Source organism: Herpailurus yagouaroundi, unplaced genomic scaffold (assembly GCF_014898765.1).
Source record: "Herpailurus yagouaroundi ecotype Mexico unplaced genomic scaffold, PumYag 186, whole genome shotgun sequence".
Lineage (NCBI taxonomy): Eukaryota > Metazoa > Chordata > Mammalia > Carnivora > Felidae > Herpailurus > Herpailurus yagouaroundi.
Window position 1 is genome coordinate 26,930,345 of NW_024412417.1, and position 8,012 is coordinate 26,938,356.

Sequence of the window (8,012 nt, forward strand, 5' to 3'; positions counted from 1 at the left end):
GCATGATCCCCATATGCTTTAGTGAAAACAGAAAACCATTTTATCTGCATAACCCTTAGTCATCGGTATTTTCTTTGGAGGAAAATGCAACTTGGCCCACATAATACAACTTTGAACACGGCCCCTTCTTTGATAAATCTCTAGGTGACAGAAATGGGGTGAACAGAGCATCCTAAGGCTTTCTCATATGGCTACTGATTGACTTTCTTGTACTATGCATCTTTCTTTGTTCATTTCCACTGTGCAAAATAAACAGATTTATAGACAGTGTATCTTGGCCAGGACATCATCCTTGTTAATATGAGCTTGATACCATTTTGCACTACACCAAAGCAGCATGTCATATTGACTCTGTATTTAATTTAACATCAAAGTATAAAATATAGGCCACATAGGACTCAGAGGAAGCCTTTGCTTTTTAAAAATAAGGTACATTTAGAAAATAATGGCTATCAGTTGTTGCATGAATGAAACTGTGTCTTGTTATGTGCTTTGGATTTGAGGAGCAGATGGAAAGTGTCTCTGAGATGAGAATGATTGAATAATATAATTTTAAACATGTTTTGCCAACAACCGATTTTCTGTCACAGTGATCAATTATTGAAGATGAAATTCGTATACCAGCTAGAAATGAGGATTGTTATTTAAGGGAAGGAGATGATACTATCTCTTGGTGCAGAGTTTTATTATTTGGGGCCAGATGTCCAATCCACTATCTGTGATTGACACAACGATCCAAGTTCCATCATTCCTATGAGAGGTGAATCATCCATCCATTGCTATCAGGGAACCAAATTTAGATTGGATATTTATTTGAGCCACAAATGCAACTGCTCCAAATCTGTTCAGCTAAAAAGAGCAATAACTAACATCAAAAAATCTACAGGATAGGTTATTACAAAATCAACTACAAGTCAAAGACAGTAGTTTGGGCTGGGATAATAATTTTTATTTTGCTTTTATGGAAAAGTTTCAAAAGTTATAGTAAGTGCAGGGAAACCGAGTTCATTCAAGTGATCTATCTTTCATGACCACAACTTTACCATCCCGGTATTAATTGGTTCGTCTCTGAAATATATAATTAGAGATGTATAGGGTCTTTGAATTTTTAGAGAACAAAAGTTCTAGGGGAATTTCTTGTTTAATATTTTTCAGCATCATTTTCTATTTGTATAATGTTTTATTTTTTATTTTGATGAAGAAAACTGATGTTTCCTCCTTAACCAGCTTTGGGGGCATCAGTGGAACAACTGAAACATTCAAAACAATCAGAGGCAGTATGAATAAAATATCAGCCACCTCCTAGCAACATTTCATATTTAAAACTTTTATTAAAGTTAATGGGAGTTTTGCCTGCACAAGGACTGCTGGATGGGAAATCCATGGAGGAAGGCAATTTTTAAATGGGTAAATTAAAATCAAATGGTCCCAGAAGACAAGAATAAGCAGAATGGTGTTTAGAGTGATATGTAACAATGGCCACAGCAGGTCTAATATGCTATATTCAGACTTCCAATTTTATTTTTACAGAGACTCTGCAAATGGCTCCAAAGAGTGAATTGCCAGTGTTATTTTAGCAAGGGAGTGAACAGTGCTCAGAGGTGATACTCCCAGGGCCCAAATTGAACTGATAAATGGAGAATGATCCCTCTCCTCATTGTGTCATTAGATCCTCACAACTATCCTTAAAAAAAAAAAATTAGAGGACCGCCATTACCCCTTTTTCACAGAGGATGAAGCCAAGGTGAAGATCAGGTATGTAGTCTGCCTCACATATGCAGCTTCTTCAGGACAGTAAAAGGATTCCAAAAGTTTCTGAGGTTCCTGGACATTAAGTAGATAACCATGGAGTTTTGGCTTTCAGTTCCTCTGACTTGACTCTGCAAGGAGATAAACCAATTCTCAGGATGTTGAGTAGCATTTCTAAGAATTGAACAACATGAGACCTAAATGTTCTAATCCACTCTTCTAACAAATTGTTACTGAGCATCTACTATGATCCTGCCTTGGGTCCTGTCTCAGAGCTGTTGACTATTAGAGAATTAAACAAACTTAAATTCCTGGATTCAGTGTCACCATTTATTTGATAATTTTCATTCCTCTTTATCAGTTTTGATGATCCTGTGGCTCTAGCTTTCATTCTCCTAAACTAGATATCTCATAGAGTGAGAATGGTCTTGACTGATGGTTCCCAGTAAAAGTCCTGAGGTTGAGTTTTACTGGATTGTTCTGCATCATGTGCTTCTACTTGAATCAATCATAGTAACTAGAGGGATTGGCCACTGATTGGCCAGGCCTGTGTTATACACTTGACCTTGACAGAAGGGTGTGTGGGGGCAGCCTCATGTAAATTTCATTAGCGTAGGAAAGGGATAGTTCTCCAAAAAAATTAAAGCAAGAGTAAGTGAAAATGCCATCCATTCTATAAAGGAGAAAATCGAGGCTCAGAGAAATTAAGTAGCTTGACAAAGAAAAAGATGGTGATGAACGGTAGAGACAAAGGTCTTAACTTCTAGCTCCAGAGAAAATCTTCCCACACATCCATCATATTGTGATCACTCAGGTCAGGAAGAAGTGTTCCGTTCATCTTTTAAATCCATCCACTACAAATAGGAAAAAACAAGGGAAGCTACTAACCAGATTTTATAAACACCCAAGAGCCCTGAGTATATTTTGGCTGGAGAGTTGTTTGTTCACTTGTGTTTAATGAATGGCCCCTTATCTGACAATGCTGAAACACCCATTTAAACTACAACATCTGTATTTATGTTTGCTGAAGACATGCTGTTATTAAGTTGAAAAATTGCTATCTTAACAGTCTCATGTGCTTTAGACTTTGTCTACCAAGGTAAAAAGTCTTTAACAAAGAGCCTTAGTGCTGTTAAGGACAAATACTGAGAATTCAAGGAAGATATTCTATTGAGGGGATGATCTAGGATGAATTACCACCCTGGATACCAGTCAGAAAAATGCTTCACAGAGGAGACATCTCAGCAATTATAGTGATTAAGAGGCTTAGAATTACCCTTTCTTTATTGACTTTTCCAAGACTTCTCTTTTTTGAAAAACTAAACTGTAGTGCAAAACATTTCTGAATTTTTAAATTCCCATTATACCTTGCAAGATAGGTACACCAGGTAAGATTATTAGAATTAAAATATGTTGATTAAAAAAACCCTCTCTAAAGAAGATGAGCTAAGACATGGCTACTATGGATGTTTCGGATAGTCGCAAGAGAGAGATGCTGAGACTTGTCCAAATTTTTTCCACTCCTCTGAATTTTATAGGAATTCAGCAACATTAGCTTAATAAAAAAGCCATCAAATAGGTGGAAATTGAAGTCTGACACTGTGCATTCTGTCACTTGCTCATTCTGAATGACACAGCTGAGGATTTCTTTCCAGTCCTGTGGGTGTAAGTGCCAAAAAGATAAAATGAGCAGGAGCAATGACATAAGGTTGCTATATGTCATGGTGCACTGCCTGGGGATGGAGACCCAGAGAAAGGCAAGGTCCTCCCAGGGTGGCCATCAGACTTGCAGAACAAGAGTACAAAAAGCTGAGAGTAAAGGACCTTTAAGAGGTGGCCAGATGCCAGGTCACACACTGGGCATACAATGAAGCGTCACCTCTTTGGAGGATAAAATACTTGGAGTCCCAGAGTGTCTGAGAGGATCAGGGAACTGGCTGAAAAAAGTGTGTGTTCTTGGTGGAGCTAGAAGTTAGTGAATATGGGAATTGGGGTGGTATGTGTGTTTCTATATCCAAATTTATACCTTAATTACATAAGAAATAATCATAATCACAATGCTACATGTACATCACCTCATCTAATCCTCACAATTGCCCTGAGCAATGAGATAGGCAGATCAGGGCCAGTATCCTCTTTCTCATTTTACAGATGAGAATACTAAAGTCTGAAGACATAGAGTGATTTGTCACAAGACACGCAAGCATTAATTGTAGACAAGTCCATGAAAATGTAGGCAGGACAGAATATAGCGATTAATTGCTTAGACTCTGAAATCAAACAGAACTTTTATCTTGGATCTACCATAATTGTCATGTTAGCTTAGGAAAGCGCCTTAACTCTGAGCTCCAGCTGTCTCAAGTAAACACGAAGTTAAGATAAAACACATCTTTATAGGTGTTTGGATGATAAAATTAGACACATAATGCATTTAGCACAAATTCTGTCACGAAGTATGTTTTTAAATGTTTATTTATTTTTGAGAGAGAGAGAAAGAGAGAGAACAGGGGAGGGGCAGAGAGAGGGGGACAGAGGATCTGAAGTGGGCTCAGTGCTGACAACAGAGAGCCCAACATGGGGCTCAAACTCACCAAACCTCGTGATCATGACCTGAGCTGAAGTCAGATGCTTAACTGACTGAGTCACCCAGAAGTCCCACAAAGTTAAGTATTTGATAAAATTACTAGCCATTATTATTGTTTTCAGGCAGACAAAATGTAAGATCAGACTTAAAAGTAGACCTCTCTTGCTTGCCTACTCACCATTCCTTCCTCCTCCTCCCCCCCCCCTCCTCCTTCTTCTTCTTCTTCTTCTTCTTCTTCTTCTTCTTCTTCTTCTTCTTTTTGTAACAATAGCCCCAGTTTCCTTTGGGGGAACCACTTCTTCCAAATTCTTGGTTACTGGGCATAGTTGGGGTTTTTCCCTCAGAGGGAAAGGAATGCTTCCCTAAGAGGAGGGAGGCACTCAACTAGACCTGACTAAATAGAACCCCATACTCTGGCAATGGTGATGATTTATTTAGCCATGGACAAGTAGAGTAAACTCACCAAAATGGAGTGAATCCTGGAATTTTTCTGTGAACTACTAGTGAAAGGGGCACTTTCTTTCCACTGGGGGGTTGTGGAGGAGTGGAAGGCCAACTTAACCACCCTAGGGGACACCTTTCTGATAGTGAAGTCAAGCGGGAGAAACACAGAGCTGAGAGATGGAGGGAAACTGAGTCCTAATCACATGCTTTGGGGTAGCTGCACAGCAAATCAATGCTGTTCCTGGTGGAGGTTTTGTTTGGTTTGGTTTTAAGTTTTTCTTTATAATTGGAGAGTTTGGGGTTCTCAATTCCAAGATATCTTTCTCGCTCAACATCTGGAAATGTCTCAGATAATGGGTGTGCCTTAGGTGGAGCCCAGTGATCCCAGGTGGGTGAGAGGAAGGCTGCAGAGATTAGGAAACAAGCAGCAGAGATGGGCTGCAACACTCTGTGAAGAAGGGGGTGACATCCTGTCCCTCTCTATTCTGGTTATTGTCCCCCCCCATAGTCCTACTTCCTGAAAACTGTACTTGCTGCTAGGAGTTTGTGAAGGTGACATCATTCATGGGTTAAGTTATACATGACACATGCTTTCATGCTTCCCTGAGACAGATTCCAAGTGCCAGAGTGTCTTGTGCCCCAGACCTTAGAAGGGATTCCTAGAAAATGGTTTAATGTGGATTGTATTGTTCTATCTCACCAACTGTTCAGAGAATTTTAATTAAGTTCTGTCGTATTCATCCTTTACTCTTAAAAAAGCCCTTTATTTCATAACCCAGTTCAGAACAGTTAAATATTTCATTTGAAGTATAAAACCCCATTCACCACACAGGTAAAACATTGGTATCTATGAAAAAACCCTTCAGACTCAGCTGAGTGACAAGATCTGGGGCTCTAATTTCAGCTCTGCTGGAGATACTGGAACAACTCAGACTTCTTTGCCCAGAGCAAAAATGAAAATTCTGAAATTGTTTTACTTTGCTGAACCTTGGCAGAAGTATGAGGGAGGCAATGTCTTCAAAGCACAAAAAGTACTTGGAAAAAAGTCATCATATTATGTATAGGGTCAAGAACATATTCTGATGGCTACAAATACATAAGCAAACTGTGTTATTATGGGCTCAAGAGTTAGCATAGGGCAAACAGTGGGGTGTATCTCAAGGACGCTCCTTCCTTGAAAGTCCTTGGTTTTACCATCAAGTGATCACGTGGAGTTCTTCACAATGAGAGTTTTCTTTGTTTCATTGAGTGGTTGGGTAATTCATTAATTCACTATTTGTTTCCTGAGTATTTTACTATCTTTTCAGTGCTAGAGATACCAAAAGTGGGTCATTCATTATTTAATTGTCAATAAATATTTGTTGATTACCTACTATGTGTCAAGCAGTGGAGATAGAGAGATGGGAGGTGGGATAGCATGGTCACAGCTCATTAGAACCTTACTACTCAAATTGTGGTCTAGAGACCAGCAGCATCAGCATCCCTTAGGAATTTGTTAGAAATCCAAAATTTCAGACATACTGAATCAGAATTTGTGTATTAACAAGGTCCTCAGGCAATTTGTATGCACACGAAAGTATGAAAAGTACAGCATTAGGAAGGCATGTGTCATAGTGTAGTTTAGTGGGCAAAGAATGAACAATTAGTCTAGAAACTAAGGTGCTAGTGGTTGGGAAGTTTCTGCTCTGATGCTTGCTATGCAAATAAAGAAGTCACTTATCTATGTTATGACTCAATGCATTCCCTTCAAAATAAGATAATAATATCTGCTCTTCTTCTCTTGTGTGATATTGTGACGATCAGATGAGAAAATGGTTGCACAGTGTTAGTGCTGTCCAAAGGCAAGGCATTGCTATTATAACATTTAAGGTTTAGAGAGGTTTCTGTATATTGTGCTTAGCTTCAATGCCCAGGAACTGGGGTTTGATTCTGATTTAACAATTTCCTGCATTATGATTCTATGTTAAGACACTCTTATCTCTAGGACTCAGAGATGTGAATAACAGTTTTGTTAATGTGCCAGCACGCAGTGAGGTTCTAGTGCTTTTTAGCTGTGAGTATAGAAATGGCTATAGTAGACATTTTTTACATTCAGCTCATTTCAATAAAACTTATTGAGGGCTTGACTACTGGGAAAATCCCCAGGGTATGGCAGGTTTGATTCCACTTTCACAGAGTGTTTATTCTAGCACACTGCTTATGTGCAGTTTGCAATAATTGTTAGAGGAAATCAGATTAGGATTTGGATGAGAGAAACAATATACAAGAACCATCGCTGAACCCCGACATTGCTATTTCATACCTTCGTCCCATCTTGCCACTCTGAATTGCTATTTGGATTCCACCACACAGCTTTTTAACAGCAAGGGAATATACTCAGTGGAGTAGCCAGGATTTGATGATGATAGAAAGTAGAAAATCAATCTGGAGGAATTAAGTTTTATTACTGAACCCTGACGCAGTGGGGCAATCACTTAGAGTGAATTCCCCCATCAAAGGCTAAGCTGACCCCTGCCAGCTTTAAATCCCCATTCTTCCTATTGCACAGTGCATCATTTTAAAAAGTGAATTAATTGGTTGTTTAGTGGGCCAGAGGCTTGAGGTCCCACTTCCCCTCATTCAGCAGATTCTCAACCATGTGAGACATGGAGACTGGAGGAGACACATCCCATAGCTGTATGAAAATGACCAAGTCAGCCCTCCAGAATGCCTGCCAGAGAGGCCCAGAGCAGTCTCAGAAATGAGAATAAGGAGGTCTGAAGTCTATTTTAGGCTCTACAAATAATCACCTTCTTTGTTTCTCTAAATGGAAAGCCAGTAAGAGGAACTGCTGTAGTTAGCACGTGATCAGGCAAACTCAGGAGCAGCTAGAGGTTATCCTGCCAAGTATCATCCCTGTTTGCCATTGTGCCTGCTCTGTCATCTCCCATCAGTCTTCTGTTCCAATTCTCTTTGTTCCTTTTGGGTAATTAGTTCTTCCCTTGTGCACCCCCCTCCGTGGATCCCCTTGGCCACCTTCACCAGGTTTGCATTGTTTTTTAGTAGCAGTAACTATTCATGTTATAATTATTCTTTAACGATTGTGATTTTATTTCACTTCAAAAATAGACATTGAGCACCTACTATGTGTCAGGCAAAGACAAACAATATCCTTTCTCTCTCTGAGATTCCTTTTGGGCAAGGGAGGCAGAGGCCATCTAAATATGTGAAGTAAGTTCCTTTCAGTTAGCAGTTA